Here is a 17771-nt window from a genome sequence, read left to right as displayed (position 1 = left end):
CTCCCATTTAATCCTCAATCACGAACAAATTAGTTAATTTGGGACTCAAGGTTTTTTTTTGGTTTTATTTTTCTTTTTCGCTTTTGTTTTTTTTGTTTGTTTGTTTATTTTTGTGGCATTTTGGGTACTTTTTACATTGCTTTTTAACTCACTAGCATTCCTTCCAACCCAAGGTCTCCATTGTATTTAGTCTTCGCTCCACTTAATACAACAGATTTTTACTTATTATTTTTATTTTTTTCTTAATTATTCTTTTTTTTCTCCTTTTTTCTGGTTCCCTCTTATCCCTCTCATTATATCTCTTAGTCGACCATCACTTACAAGCAAATCATCTTATGCTTGTCTAAGATTTTTTTCCTTTTTTTTTTTTTTTTTTTTGCATTTAGTAGGTCCCTACTCCCTTTTTTTGCCCCTTGAACTCTTTACCCCAAATCAAGCCCTCCATTATAGGCAGTTTTTGTTCCATTTAGCATAATATAATTCACAGGTCATCACGATATTTCCCTGAGGAGGGGAGAGGAGGGAAAGAGAAGAAAGAAAAAAGGGGGAAATAATAAATTATTACTGTTTTTTTTTTGTGGGGTGTTTTACCTTTTTTTTTTTTTTCTGTTTTTTCTTTTTTTTTTCTTTTTACTCTTTATTAATTCTAATTAGTGCTATCAACAAGACCACCCTCAGATGCCAATAAGAAAGAGGAAATCGAATATTATGGATACAAAAGAAAGAGAGGTAACACAAATAGATGTGAAAAAATCTATGGAGAAAAGACTTAACATATTGGAAGCCTTGGAGCTAAATGACAGAAAATTTAAAATAGAAATCTTAAAAATACTCAGAGATATAAAAGAAAACACAAAAAGGCAATTTAGGGAGATCAGAAAACAACTCAATGAACACAAAGAATATATTACCAAGGAAATTGAAACTATAAAAACAAATCAAACAGAAATGAAAAACTCAATTCACGAGCTGAATAACGAGGTAACAAGCTTAGCTAACAGAACAGCCCAGATAGAAGATAGGATTAGTGAAATAGAAGACAAACAACTTGAGGCACAACAGAGAGAAGAAGAAAGAGACTCAAAAATAATAAAAAACGAGAAAGCCCTACAGGAATTGTCTGACTCCATCAGAAAGAATAACATAAGAATAATAGGTATATCAGAGGGAGAAGAGAAAGAAAATGGAATGGAGAATATACTCAAACAAATAATAGACGAGAACTTCCCAAGCCTGTGGAAAGAACTAAAGGCTCAAATTCAAGAAGCAAACAGAACACCAAGTTTTCTTAACCCCAACAAACCCACTCCAAGGCACATCATAATAAAGATGACACAAACCAATGACAAAGAAAAAATTCTCAAGGCAGCCAGGGAAAAGAAGAGTACAACATATAAAGGAAGGCCTATTAGATTATCATCAGATTTCTCAGCAGAAACTCTACAAGCTAGAAGAGAGTGGACCCCAATATTTAAAGCCCTGAAAGACAGGAACTTTCAGCCAAGAATACTATACCCATCAAAGCTATCCTTCAAGTACAAAGGAGATATAAAAACATTCACAAATACAGAAAAGATGAGAGAATTTATCAGCAGAAAGCCCCCACTCCAGGAAATACTAAAGGGGGTTTTCCAACCAGATTCAAAGAACAAAAGAAAACAATACCACAAGTAACAGCTCCACCAAGAAAACAATAAAACCAAACTTAAACTGTGACAACAAAGGAATCAAAGGGGGGAGAGGATGGAGATTAACAGTAGCAAAGGACGATAAAGTGCAGAAATACTCATAAGATAGGGTACTACAATGAATATGGTAGGTACCCTTTTCATTACTTAATGGTAACCACCCTTGAAAAAACCACCACAAAAACACTTGACTTAAAAAAGGTAGCAACAGAGGAAAGAAGTACGGAACACAAACAAACAAAAACAAATGATAGAAAAACAAAAGAGAAGAATCAAACAAGATACAAAACTAACAGAAAGCATTTTATAAAATGGCAGTAGGGAACCCACAAGTGTCAATAATTACACTAAATGTAAATGGATTAAACTTACCAATAAAAAGACACAGAGTAGCAGAATGGATTAAAAAAGAAAATCCAACTATATGCTGCCTACAAGAAACACATCTAAGCAAAAAGGATAAAAACAAATTCAAAGTGAAAGGCTGGAAAACAATACTCCAAGCAAACAACACCCAAAAAAAAGCAGGTGTAGCAATACTCATATCTAATAATGCTGACTACAAGACAGAAAAAGTACTCAGAGACAAAAATGATCATTTCATAATGATTAAGGGGAAGTTGAATCAAGAAGACATAACAATCCTTAATATATATGCACCAAACCAAGGAGCACCAAAATATATAAGACAGCTACTTATTGACCTTAAAACAAAAACTAACAAAAATACAATCATACTTGGAGACCTCAATACACCACTGACGGCTCTAGATCGGTCATCCAAACAGAGAATCAATAAAGATATAGTGGCCTTAAACGAAATACTAGAACACCTGGATATGATAGACATCTACAGGACACTTCATCCCAAAGCGACAGAGTATACATTTTTCTCTAGTGTACATGGAACATTCTCAAGAATTGACCATATGTTGGGCCACAAAGACAATATCAGCAAATTTAGAAAAATTGAAGTTGTACCAAGCATATTTTCTGATCATAAAGCCTTGAAACTAGAATTCAACTGCAAAAAAGAGGGGGAAAAACCCACAAAAATGTGGAAACTAAACAACATACTTCTAAAAAATGAATGGGTCAAAGAAGAAATAAGCGCAGAGATCAAAAGATATATACAGACAAATGAAAATGAAAATACGACATATCAGAATCTCTGGGATGCAGCAAAAGCAGTAATAAGAGGAAAGTTCATATCACTTCAGGCATATATGAACAAACAAGAGAGAGCCGAAGTAAACCACTTAACTTCACACCTTAAGGAACTAGAAAAGAAGAACAAAGACAACCCAAAACCAGCCGAAGAAAGGAGATAATAAAAATCAGAGCAGAAATAAATGAAATAGAGAACAGAAAAACTATAGAAAAAATCAATAAAACAAGGAGCTGGTTCTTTGAAAAGATCAACAAAATTGACAAACCCTTGGCAAGACTCAACAAGGAAAAAAGGCAAATAAATAAAATCCAAAATGAAAGAGGAGAGATCACCACAGACATCATAGATATACAAAGAATTATTGTAGAATACTATGAAAAATTATATGCCACCAAATACAACAATCTAGAAGAAATGGATAAATTCCTAGAACAATACAACCTTCCTAAACTGAGTCATGAAGAAGCGGAAAGCCTAAACAGACCAATCAGCAGGGAGGAAATAGAAAAAACCATTAAAAACCTCCCCAAAAATAAAAGTCCAGGCCCAGACGGTTATACTCGTGAATTCTATCAAACATTCAAAGAAGACTTGGTTCCTATTCTACTCAAAGTCTTCCAAAAAATTGAAGAAGAAGCAATACTTCCAAACACATTTTATGAGGCCAACATAACCCTCATACCAAAACCTGGCAAGGATGGCACAAAGAAAGAAAACTACAGACCAATATCTCTAATGAATACAGATGCTAAAATACTAAACAAAATACTGGCAAACCGAATACAACAACATATTAAAAAAATAATACATCATGATCAAGTGGGATTCATCCCAGAATCTCAAGGATGGTTCAACATATGCAAAACGGTTAACGTAATACACCATATCAACAAAACAAAGAACAAAAACCACATGATCTTATCAATAGATGCAGAAAAGGCTTTTGATAAAATACAACACAATTTTATGTTTAAGACTCTCAACAAAATGGGTATAGAAGGAAAATATCTCAACATAATAAAGGCCATATATGATAAACCATCAGCCAACATCATATTAAACGGCATAAAACTGAGGACTTTCTAACTTAAATCAGGAACAAGACAGGGTTGTCCACTCTCTCCACTCTTATTTAACGTGGTGCTAGAAGTTCTGGCCAGAGCAATCAGACAAGACAAAGAAATAAAAGGCATCCATATCGGAAAAGAAGAAGTAAAGGTATCACTTTTTGCTGATGATATGATCCTATACATCGAAAACCCGAAGGACTCCACAAAAAGATTATTAGAAACAATAAACCAATACAGTAAGGTCGCAGGATACAAAATTAACATACAAAAGTCCATAGCCTTTCTATATGCCAACAATGAAATATTAGAAAACGAACTCAAAAAAATAATCCCCTTCACGATTGCAACAAAAAAAATAAAATACCTAGGAATAAACATAACAAAGAATGTAAAGGACCTATATAACGAAAACTACAAGGCATTATTAAGAGAAATAGAAAAAGACACAATGAGATGGAAAAATATTCCTTGTTCTTGGATAGGAAGAATATAATTAAAATGGCCATATTACCCAAAGCAATATATAAATTTAATGCAATTCCCATCAAAATTCCTATGAGATTTTTTAAAGAAATGGAACAAAAAATCATCAGATTTATATGGAACTATAAAAAACCCCGAATAGCCAAAACAATCCTAAGGAAAAAGAATGAAGCTGGGGGCATTACAATACCTGACTTTAAACTATATTATAGGGCCACGATAATCAAAACAGCATGGTATTGGCAGAAAAACAGACACTCAGACCAATGGAACAGAATAGAAAGCCCAGAAATAAAACCACATATATATGGTCAAATAATCTTTGATAAAGGGGCCAACAACACACAATGGAGAAAAGAAAGCCTCTTCAACAAATGGTGTTGGGAAAACTGGAAAGCCACATGCAAAAGAATGAAACTCGACTACAGCCTGTCCCCGTGTACTAAAATTAATTCAAAATGGATCAAAGACCTAAATATAAGACCTGAAACAATAAAGTACATAGAAGAAGACATAGGTACTCAACTCATGGACCTGGGTTTTAAAGAACATTTTATGAACTTGACTCCAATGGCAAGAGAAGTGAAGGCAAAGATAAATGAATGGGACTACATCAGAATAAAAATTTTTTGCTCAGCAAGAGAAACTGATATAAAAATAAACAGACAGCCAACTAAATGGGAAATGATATTTTCAAACAACAGCTCAGATAAAGGCCTAATATCCAAAATTTACAAAGAACTCATAAAACTCAACAACAAACAAACAAACAATCCAATAAAAAAATGGGAAGAGGACATGAACAGACACTTCTCCCAGGAAGAAATACAAATGGCCAACAGATATATGAAAAGATGCTCAGCTTCATTAGTTATTAGAGAAATGCAAATCAAAACTACAATGAGATACCACCTCACCCCTGTTAGATTAGCTATTATCAACAAGACGGGTAATAGCAAATGTTGGAGAGGCTGCGGAGAAAAGGGAACTCTCATCCACTGTTGGTGGGACTGTAAAGTAGTACAACCATTATGGAGGAAAGTATGGTGGTTCCTCAAAAAACTGCAAATAGAACTACCTTATGACCCAGCAATCCCTCTACTGGGTATATACCCCAAAACCTCAGAAACATTGATACGTAAAGACACATGTAGCCCCATGTTCATTGCAGCACTGTTCACAGTGGCCAAGACATGGAAACAACCAAAAAGCCCTTCAATAGAAGACTGGATAAAGAAGATGTGGCACATATACACTATGGAATACTACTCAGCCATAAGAAATGATGACATCGGAACATTTACAGCAAAATGGTGGGATCTTGATAACATTATAAGGAGTGAAATAAGTAAATCAGAAAAAACCAAGAACTACATGATTCCATACATTGGTGGAACATAAAAACGAGACTAAGAGACATGGACAAGAGTGTGGTGGTTACCAGGGGTGGGGGGAGGGAGGACATGGGAGGGAGGGAGGGAGAGAGTTAGGGGGTGGGGGAGGGGCACAGAGAACTAGATAGAGGGAGGCGGAGGACAATCTGACTTTGGGCGAGGGGTATGCAACATAATTTAATGACAAAATAACCTAGACATGTTTTCTTTGAATATATGTACCCTGATTTATTAATGTCATCCCATTATCATTAATAAAAATTTATTAAAAAAAAAAAAAAAAAAAAAAAAGAACTAGAACAGTCACACCAGTTTTATCTCCCCAACACCTCACAGCCTCTACGGGGAATATTACAAGGTTAGCAGTTCCGAAATCACCACTTATGTGGCCTTTTCCAATTTTCCTTGAGATGTAGAAAATGAAGGAAAATTGATGGTCTACAGAACCAGCAATGTGGTAAAGTAATGTGGATATAGTATGAATTGGTGAAGTGGTAAATAAGCTTGAACTAGATTCAACTCACAGAGAGAACTTTCTTCACTGACCTTCCTATAATATAAGGTTCATGGCTTTCACTTAGATGACAGATTCCTTCCAGAGGGTTAGGGATAAACATAACTTTTCTTGGGGCCTGTCTCAGCTTTCTACTATCTGTCTTGAACCAATAAAATAACTCGACGCTTGTGAAAAGAACAATCCAATCCCTCTTTCCCTGTCACATTGAGGACTGAGTTTCTGAGTCTATCTCCCCCCACACACCCCCACCCTGCCCCACAGTTTCTAAGTCTGTTTTTCTGTTTCATTTGTCTGTTTTCTGCAGAAGTCACCTGCCAAACAACATTGTAGCAGACTAAAGGATAGACTTTATTACTCTTTCTGGCAGCCGGCTGTGTTTTATTTCCTTTGGGGACCAGGGAGGAGATTGATTCTCACCCTGTGTTCTTTGCCTCTCAGGTTTAAGTATGAGAGAAGGGCAGGAGAGGAGCAGACAGAGTATGTCATCCTGTTACCAGGGGAGGCAGCAGTAAAAGCAGAGGCAAATCTGCCCATAGTTCTGGTAACGCCCCAATCCAGGGTGGTCTTGGTTTAGCTCTACAGCATTTCCCACCAGGCATCTCCATTCTGAATCCTATAACTGGTATACCAGTTAGTAGCTAGCTATATTCAGAGTTAGTAACCAGGTTTATTCCAATGATTTTGCTTACAAGATGGGTCCAGGGTTTTAGGATCCATGTTATCTCTGATTAGAAGTAAATGGTCTGTAAAAAAATGCAGATATTTCATATTTGGTTTAACAAAATAAAAACAAAACAAAACCAGGTAGATTTGACCTCCTTAATCAGAGGATCCAAACCATCAGTCCTGGGGTCATTAGAGAACCTCGAAAGTTTTACATGGACTCAGAATACTGGCGTGGTTCCTTTGAAGCTTTGATTTTACAGTGATCCAAAAGAACATAATGGTTTTGTGCAAACGGTATTTTACAAAAATGGTTACAGCAATATTTCCCACATGCTCTTCCCGATTGTTGGCACTTCCCAAAGAGAGATGGAATCTCTTTCCTTTCCTCTTGAAGCAAGGTGGGCTTTTGTGACATCTCAATGACTAGAACAAAGCAGAAGTGGCCTGCATGACCTGAGGCTAGTTCACAAAAGGCAATGCAGGTTTTCCTTGCTCTCTGAAAGTAGAGCATTTGAAAAAAAAAAAAAGGTTATAAGTTGAGATGATGTAAAGTGAAGAATTACCATTAGTGTATGAGGAAAATTTTTTTAGTATTTAGAACTAAAAAATAACTTGCCAAATCATACCAGATATGTTTAATTATGTCTAATTTTGCTCTAAGTTTAACATCCTAAGGAGCTCTTAGGTTTCCCTGATACCATAGGACACAGCTTGCTAACAGATGCACAAATGGAGATACCGGGCGATGCTCACAGACACGGTTCAAAGCTATGTTGCTAGTTGCTGAGATGCTGATCTAGTTCCCGGGGAAGGAGCTTGGTGGGGCCACTCTCACTGCTTGGGGCAGGGGTGCCTGCTGCCTCCATAATGGCTGCTGCAAAACACATGCTAAATATTACTTTGGCTTAAGTTCTCTTCAAATTTCTTTCTGTTAGCTAAAACAGATATTAATGTAGTTCTTTTGAAAAAGAAAAGTGGCATAGGCGAACTTTTGAAAAGTGGGGGAGACCTGCACTACTTCCTCCTGGATTTCTTTCTTGGCACCCTTGCTTTTAGAACCCAGCACCATTTTGTGAAGGTGCACATGCGCGTGGGCAGGCCATGTGCAGGTGCTCTGGCCACAGGCCTTGCTGAGGGCTCAGTGGAAGCCAGCATTAACATCAGCCATATCAGCAAATCTGTAGATGATTCAGCCCCCCGTCTTTGAGTCGCCCCAGTTGATGTGAACTGGAGCAGATCCAGTCTTTATCAAGCCCTCCCAGATGGTTGATTAAGGCAAATGTTACTCTAGCTACTACCTTTAGAGCAATGCCTAACTGGACTGGGTTTATTTTTTTAAAACAATGAAAAGATGTTATGTTCAGTGTCATGAATTTGAAATTGATATTAAGGAGAAAATAATAAATTCCTGTGTTAATAAGTTTGGCATATTAATTTTCCTCCTTTCTTTTCTTTCTTCCTCCCTTCCTGCCTCCCATCCTCTCTCCCCTCCCACTCTTGATCCTGTCCTTCCTCTCTCCCTCCCTTTTCCCCTTTATTCCTTCTTCCTCCCTCCCTTCCTTCCTTCCCTCCTACCTTCTCATCTGTCACACTGGCCCCTTTGTTGCTAGAGATAATGGAAGAACATATCATCAAAGTTCCATATCTCCCCAGGTGTCAATAGACAGCGTAGTATGAAACCAAAGTATCTTGAAAGAGTTAAGCAATCATCTCAAAATATATTCCCCACAATAGATGTATTTTATAATACGTTATAACAGGCATGAAGATGTAATTCAGTTGTTGAAAATAGGACATTTTCCTCCTCAGATCATTTTTAGAAAATGTTTATTGATATCACTTCTTCCTCTAACACTTTTTTTTTAACTTCAGTAATCTTTTATGTGCATTACTGTGAAATCTCCAAAAGGACAATTTGCAACATTTTCCAAAAATAACCTTTTCTGTTAGAACCAACATTTACCCATCCATCTGTGACTCTATCCACTTAATACATATATATATTTATATATACACATATATTATATATATGTATACATACATATATATAAATATGTATATTTATATATATATATACATATATATATTGAGTGTCCATTATGTACAAAGTACTGGGTACCTTAATCTAAGAGTTATACAACCTACCCTTACAAATCTCACAGTCTCATTAGAGAGACAGAAAAGTAAACATATAAATTAGTTCATTAACTCAACAAATGTTTATTAAGCTGCTGCTGTATTCCAGGCATTAAGCCAGACTCTGGTATTAATGATAGTAAAAAGGTGAAAGATAGAGTCTTTGTCCTATGGACTAGGGATTAGGACAGAAAACCAAATAACAACAGAGCAGAAACCAGTGCCTTCAGGGAAGGCCTCTGAAAGGAAGTGAGGTCTGACCTGAGACCTGTAGACTGACTCGAGTCAGCCAGGTGAAAGCAGGCCCGGAGGAGAGCACAGGCTGCAGAGGAGCGCAAGTGCAAAGATCCAGAGTGAGGGAGAAAACGGAACCGATGTTTGAAAAAGACAAAAGAAGTTCAGTGTGAGAACAATGTATGGGGAGAGCAGGAAGGTGGGAAATAAACCTGGACAGGTAGACAGGGCCCAGAGGATCTTGGTCAGAGATGACAGTGGCTTGGATGAGATTTGTAGCAATAGGAGAGGATAAAAATGGACATTTTTGAAATTTTGGAGGTATAATATGCAGCACGTGTTGATTGACAGATTAGATGTCAGGGATAAGGATGAGTGAAGGGTCAGAATAAGTTCCAGGTTTCTAGACTGTACTAGGTTGGTTGTGGTAACACTAAGTAAGGACATTGCATCTGGAAATAAGATAATGGATGCAGTTTGGGTCACGCTGAACTTGAGGTTCCTCTAACATATCCAAGTCACAATTTCAATGTATATTCAATATAGCAAAGTAGGAATCCAAAATATAGGTCTGGAACTTAGCACGAAGAAACATGCTGAAGAGAAGAATCCAAAGATTATCAACATATACAAGACAACAGAAGCCCTAAGACTGGAAGAGATGTCCCAAAGCAAAAGGGTTAGAGAAAAAGGCCTAGGACAAGATTCAAAAATGAGGTTTAAATACAGGGGGAGCCTGACCAGGCAGTGGCACAGTGGATAGAGCGTCAGACTGGGATGTGGAAGACCCAGGTTCGAGACCACGAGGTTGCCAGCTTGAGCGCAGGCTCATCTGGTTTGAGCAAAGCTCACCAGGTTGGACGCAAGGTCACTGGCTCAAGGAAGGAGTTACTCGGTCTGCTGAAGGCCCACGATCAAGGCACATATGAGAAAGCAATCAATGAACAACTAAGGTGTCACAATGAAAAATTGATGATTGATGCTTCTCATCTCTCCGTTCCTGTCTGTCTGTCCCTATCTATCCCTTTCTCTGACTCTCTGTCTCTGAAAATAAATAAATAAATAAATAAATAAATAGATGCAGGGGGATGTTGGATCTAGATGCAACTACTGGAGAAAGAAACCAGAAGAATATACTTCCTAAGAAACCACATGCATTGTAAATATACATTTGTAAATATATATTTAGAAAATAAGTAAGTTTTGGGAGCATCATTGGCCAGAGCTTTAGAACCTTGGTCTAAACTAAAGTAGTGACAAGGTGATGGAGAGAATCGATATCTTTTGGGAGATAAAATGGGAAGGGCTTAGAAATGGTTGGCTTGTGAGGAATAAAAGAGAAGTAGGAAAGCAACTCCCTGTTTGTTTCATCCATCAAGGAAAATTATGAAGGCTTCCCCACCAGTCAAGTCTTATCAGTATTTTTTCACACTGAGTACTTTAAAAGTACAAAGAGTATGTATATATGGAAAGCTGTCAGAGGAAGGTGGAAGAAGAGATGGGAATCAAAGAAGGTGAAGGGATTAGTCAAATTACACACACACACACACCTAACACAGGCGTGGCCAACAGTTTTTGCCCCCGGGCCAGATTAGAAAGAAAACTTTTTTCATGGGCCGGACAAAATATTAAAATTAAAAAATGTTAAATATAAAAATGATCCGTTTAAGTAAACAAAATTTTATGTAATTTGTTTATAAATAAATGAGTGAAAAAATTTTAATATACAATATTATTTTAATAAAAATATTTTTTAATAAAAATATAATTACATACTGTATAAATATCCAAACTGTATCACAATCGAAACAATAATTAATAGAATGAGCTTGATTTGAAGGGGTTATACGCAAATAAACAATTCGTTTTACAAACTGCCTGGACACATTTTCAGTTATCAACTGCAGCTATTGTCTATGCTACAATGCCACTTGATTCAGCACACTTGACCACAAAAATAATGAATTGTTTGACCTTGGGTGCGCACTGGCAAACTCCGCCTAAAAGAATGTGGGTTTCACATCACCACTAAAAATCTAACAGTTCATATCGAGTACAGATGAGTACCAAAGTTGTAAATCAGAGGTCCCCAAACTTTTTACACAGGGGGCCAGTTCACTGTCCCTCAGATTGTTGGAGGGCCAGACTATAAAAAAAATATGAACAAATCCCTGTGCACATTGCACATATCTTATTTTAAAGTAAAAAAACAAAACGGGAACAAATACAATATTTAAAATAAAGAACGAGTAAATTTAAATCAACAAACTGACCAGTATTTCAATGGGAACTATGCTCCTCTCACTGACCACCAATGAAAGAGGTGCCCCTTCTGGAAGTGCGGTGGGGGCCGGATAAATGGCCTCAGGGGGCTGCATGCGGCCCACGGGCCGTAGTTTGGGGACCCCTGTTGTAAATCTTTATAATGGAATTTTTTTAAAAAATAAAGAAGTACCGCAAATCCATTCGACCAATTATTGGAAGTTAACCCTAGATTAGTCACACGCGGAATTCTTTTCTACGTATCACTATCTTCTTAAATATCTCGATTTCCAATAATCAAAGACACTTACGCTTCTGAGTAGCTGAGATTTTAAAGTAGCGGAGAATATTAAAAATTTAATCGCAGGCTGCAAACTCATTACATGGGCCGGATCTGGCCCGTGGGCCGTATGTTGGCCATGCCTGACCTAACACATAGATAACAGAAAACAGGCAGCAATAGTGAGAGGGAAAGGGGGGTGGAGGCACGGTATCAGCGGCAAAGGGGGTGAAACGGGGTGGGAAGAGACTGCATGGGGGAGCACAATGCAGGGTGTAGAGGGTGTTATATTGAGTGGGACACTTGAAACCATGTCAACACAATAAGTTAAAAATAATAAACTCTAAAAAGAAAAATTACATAAGTAATACAGGTTCACTGTAGGATAAGAACAAATACACAGATACATAAAAAATAAAAAAAAATTAAAACTATCTGTAATCCCACCACTTTTGTTAAATTTTTTCAGATTATTTTCTAGGCATAATGTATATTTTGTGTAATTTTAAATATAAAATAGAGTCATACTGTAATTGGTTTTGTAACTTGTTTTGTCCCAATGGATATTTTGTGCACATTGAAAGGCAGCTCCCTAATAAACCTGACACATCTCAGTGAAAACAAAAAAAGTCTACTGTTAACATGACCAGTTCTCACTGTGTGACCTCTGCAATATTAACAAATTTATATGGTGAGGTATTTACAGGTGTTCTGTAGAAAGGGCCTGGCAAAACTGCAGATCTCTAAGTGACATGTTCTCTGACAGTTTATGAAGTTGGCTTTGGATGTTTAACACTGCATCTCAAACAACACAATCTGTTCTGCTGTCTTCTGGCCACCAAATATAACTGTTCAAAGACAAAGGAATTGTTGTGATCCCTCCACACAGCCTGTCCTCCCATGCTAATTAGGACTTAGTTAAGAACTTATTTGACCCTAAGAGCTAGAAAGTATTCTGAGTTTCTTTCTTTCTTTTTTTAAATTGATTAATTTTTAGAGAGGAAGGGAAAGAAAGATAGAAAGATAGGAAGATTAGATAGATCGATTGATAGATAGATAGATAGATGATAGACTAACTGGTTGTTTCACTTATTTATGCATTCATTGGTTGATCCTTGTATATAGCCTGACTGGGGATTGAACCCACAACCTTGGTGTATCAGACCACATTCTAACCAACTGAGCTACCTGGGTCAGGGTCTATTCTGAGTTGTTTTCAAGCTTGGGTATATTCCTCTCAAATCTGAGACATGAAGTTCCTCTTTCCTTCCCTCCTCCTGTCTGTCCTTCCCTTCCTTCCCTTCTTTCTTCCTATCTTCTTTTCTTCCTTCTCCTTTGCTCCATCTCTACTCCCTCTCTCCCTTTCAGTGGTCATAACTTAATGCTGTAATATCAGACGCGTAAGTAAACAATACAGAGCAGAGGATAACATAAGCTCTACACACAGAAAGAGGTAATAGAGGACCCTAGGACTGGTGGATCAGAGAGCATGACACTGAGTTTGGCTATTTCTTTGTTTCAGATGGAATACTTAGCATGCATAGCATTGAGCACATTCACAGGAACTCAGTAGCTTTAAGACAGCCTCATCTCAGCATTCTGATCAATCAGTTAAGCCAGAAGATGGTTTAGCAACTAAGCACATAAAATGTTCTAACCTGTTTGTGCATAGAGGTCAACTTCATTGTTACCCAGACCTTAAAGAAGGGGAGAATTTTCCTTATTAATCACCAACATTCAGAAAGCTTTTGCAAACCAGGCCCTGGCTGGACAGCTCAGTGGATAGAGCAGTGGTCCAGCGTATGGATAGATATCCCAGGTTTGATTCCTGGTCAGGGCACACAGGAGAATTGACCATCTGTTTCTCTCCCACTCTTTTCTCCCCTTCTCTCCCTCTTCCCTTCCCACAGCCAATGACTTGATAGGTTAGGGTTGGTCCCAGGTGCTTTAAATAGCCAGGTTGGTCTGAGCGTCAGCCTTAGATGAGGTTGCCAGACCAGTCACGATGCATGTAGGAGTCTGTCTCATTATCATCCCTCCTCTCACTTAAAAAAAAAAAGAAAGAAAAGAAACAAAAAGAAAGCTTTGCAAACCATTACTCTCTTCCACAAATAACAGGTGGTCCAAGATCATCCACTTTTAAGATTATTTCACTTTGGGGACTGGACATATAGTATCCTTGATTAGTATCTATTTTTTACATTTCATAAAAAATGAGCAAAAAGTAGTTTTTGGACCATCTCTTCTTATATACATAATCCACTTTATTTATGTACAATGAATGTTCTTATAATAAACATTTCATGATTTTAATGACTCACATGTATTGACAATTAAAAGGCTTTTTTAGACTGGATTTTATTTTATTTTTTATCACTGCCTAGTATTCCCAATTTATCAGGCTTTCTTTTCTCTACTGCATCAGTCAGTCCTTGGCATCTTTAACTCCTCATCCCTTCCAGCCTCAGTGATTTTCTAGGTGCACCCTGGGCAGAATGTCATGAAATTCTACTGTTTGCAAAGCTTATATTGCCCAACAACTGAACCAAGAAAACATTACTTTGAAAATTAGCAATGCATTGTTTATTGAGTACAACAGAACTCTTTTCCAGAAAGTCAAACAAAATTGAAAACTGAAAACCATGACTGTTGGAGATAAAAAAAAGAAAAAGAAAAACAAAGAAAAAAATAAATTGAAAAAAACCCCCTATAAAACATAAACCACTTAACTGAAACCCCAGGTGATGGAGGAGAAAATTGAAATATAAAACACCTTGAAGACACTTGAGAAAATGTAAAATTTATGTCCAGTAAATATTTGGCAAAATCACCTATTTTTTCTTAATGAGGCCAATATATTGGAATAAAATACTTTGTTAGATTACAATTTGATACCATGGGGTATGTTAAGGGAGACATCTATAATACTTTCTATTCCTGTTCTATTGGAATAATTTGTGATAAGAACGAGTGTCTGAAATGAAAAAGTCATTTGTTCATTCATTCATTCATTCATTCATGTATTCAGTTATCTACTGAATACTACCTTGTGTCAGACTCTGCTAGGCACTGGGGATTCTGCAGTGGACAAGTGTCCCTGCCTTCACGGAAATTGCTTTGTAGGAGAAGCCAACAGACAATAATGAAGTACATATATATACAGTATTTTAAGACAGTGATAAATACATAAATTTGATATTTTAAGAGAGTTAAAGTGGCATGAAAATAAAACCTTGACTCCCCACTTCCTTCAGCCCACATTTAATCCATTAGCAAACCTAACAGTTCCCCTCACCCTCTTCAAAATACATCCGAATCTGACTCCTTCTCAACCCTGATCTTCTCCTCTTTGGTCCAAGCCAGCATCCTCTTTCACTGGTGTTACCCCAGTAGCCTCCTGATGGTCTCTCTCCTTGCCTTCCCTATAGCCTATTTTCATGCAGACAGAGAATACTTCTAACACCTGGGTCACATCGTGCCTCTCAGTTCAATGACCTCTTACTTTAGAGTAAAAGCCAACATCCCCTCCACGGCTTATCTTCAAGGCTATTCATGAGCTCCTCTCTCTTCTTCTCAGCACCTTTTGACCTGACCACCCAATGCTCTTGCCCACATTGATCTAGAACACTAGTTCCCTTGTTATTCTTCAACACAAAGGCTGGCTCTTGCCTTTGGTTCTGTGGTAGACAAAATTCCAAGATGGCTCCTCGATTCCTATGTCCTCATCTATATACAACATCTGCCAGTTACCTAGTCAAACAGAAATCTAGGTACTTTAATAGAGGAATTTTACAGAATTGAAATCTCCATCAGTTGAATTTAAGACAGGGGGATTATTTGGGTTGGCCTGACCCGATGACATGAGACTTGAATTAGGGTCTAGAAGTTGAGACAGGCAAAGTCAGATTCAAAGCAGAAGGGAGACTTGAGGAGTTCTTTTTTGCTAGCTTGAAGATGGAGAGGACTACATGGCTGTGACTATGAAAGGTCTCTTGCTGCTGAGAGCAGTGCCTAGGACAGCCAACATGGAAACAGGACTCAATTCTAATCATCATGAGGATCTGAATTCTGCGAACCACCCAAATGAGCTGGGAGAGGACCCCGAGCCTCAGTTGACACAGTAGCCTAGCCTACACCTTGCTTTCAGCAGCAGCAGGAGACCCTGAGTACAGAATCCAGTCATACTGTGCACAGGCTTCTGATCTATAGAAGTTATGAAATAATACATCTGTGTTTTTTTAAGCCACTACTTTTATTTCAATTTGTACAGAAGTACAGAGCTAATATAGCATCTTTGCATTTGGTGGTATTTCTTTTTAGAATGTTTTTCCTAGCTATATCCCTCTACTTGCTCCCAAACTTCCTTATTAGGTTTCTAATTATCACCTTCCCCATGAGGTGTTCCGTAACACTCAAGTTCCTGGAACTCCTATTTCGGTAATATGAGGATTTGAATAAAGTGACTGTAGAGATAGCAGGCACGTTTAAAGAAGGGCTCACAGAAGAAACAATTGTGAGAACATGGGGCACAGCTATGTGATAAGTTTCATCTAACAGGAGCTGTGAGCAAAGCCAAAATAAAGCAAGCCAAGGAAGTAATACTCCCCAGTAGCTCTCTTCCTTCCCGTTTATTGTCCAACACTCTCATGAGAATATAAGTATCATGAGGACAAGTACTTAGTCAAGCATTCTGTGCCTTATGAGCCTAGAGCAGTGCTGGACCACAGTGCTCAGTATTCATCAAATAAATGAATAAAGGAATGAATGAATAAATGAATGAATGAAGAGCAGTGTTACTATAGAATGGGTAATGAGGAGCAATTTCTCTAACATTTGAGCTGAGACAACCAATGAGAAGGAGCTGGCCTAAAAAATAAAAAGGAGATAAGATTCCAGTCGGAAGAAATAGAAATGCCCAGATCCTAAGGAAAAGTTGAGTTTGGTATGTTTGAGGAACCGAGTGTCAACAGCAGATGCGTTAGGAGTTGCAATGTTGAAGGTGACCGATGTCAGAGGTAGGCAGGGTCTGGATCACGGCAGATCTAGTAGGACATGGTAAGGAGTTTGCATTTTATTTCAAATACAATGGACAGATACTGCAGGGTTTAAAGCTGAGAAGAGAAGGGACACCACTATTTTATAGTTTTAATATCTAGAGAAAAAAATTCAAAAATAAGGAAATAACTGAATTACTGTGGTTATGAATCTATTCTTTGCTTTTTTAGTCTACTGTATGTATACCCTTTCTGATATAGCATCTTTATGAAATCTTCCAATTTTTATGTGCTCATCTTCAGTATTTTCCTATACTCTATGCCTAATAGGAGAGTGCATGTGGGCTGGACACTGTAACTGTTTAATTAGAAACTTCAGCATTTACTCCTCAAATTCCCCACAAGTGTTGTCCTTGGTGCTACACGTAAAGGCAGAAATGCTGTCTCCTTTCTTTTCTTTTCTTTTTTTTTTGTATTTTTCTGAAGCTGGAAACGGGGAGAGACAGTCAGACAGACTCCCGCATGCGCCCGACCGGGATCCACCCAGCACGCCCACCAGGGGGCGATGTTCTGCCCCTCCGGGGCATCGCCCTGCTGCAACCAGAGCCACTCCAGTGCCTGGGGCAGAGGCCGAGGAGCCATCCCCAGCGCCGGGGCCATCCTCGCTCCAGTGGAGCCTCGGCTGCGGGAGGGGAAGAGAGAGACAGAGAGTAAGGAGAGGGGGAGTGGTGGAGAAGCAGATGGGCGCCTCTCCTGTGTGCCCTGGCCGGGAATCGAACCCGGGACTTGTGCACGCCAGGCCGACACTCTACCACTGAGCCAACCGGCCAGGGCCTGTCTCCTTTCTTATCTCAGGACCTAGAAGAATGCTAAGTT

Source organism: Saccopteryx leptura, chromosome 10 (genome assembly GCF_036850995.1).
Source record: "Saccopteryx leptura isolate mSacLep1 chromosome 10, mSacLep1_pri_phased_curated, whole genome shotgun sequence".
Classification (NCBI taxonomy): domain Eukaryota; kingdom Metazoa; phylum Chordata; class Mammalia; order Chiroptera; family Emballonuridae; genus Saccopteryx; species Saccopteryx leptura.
Note: the sequence above shows the minus strand (reverse complement) of the source record.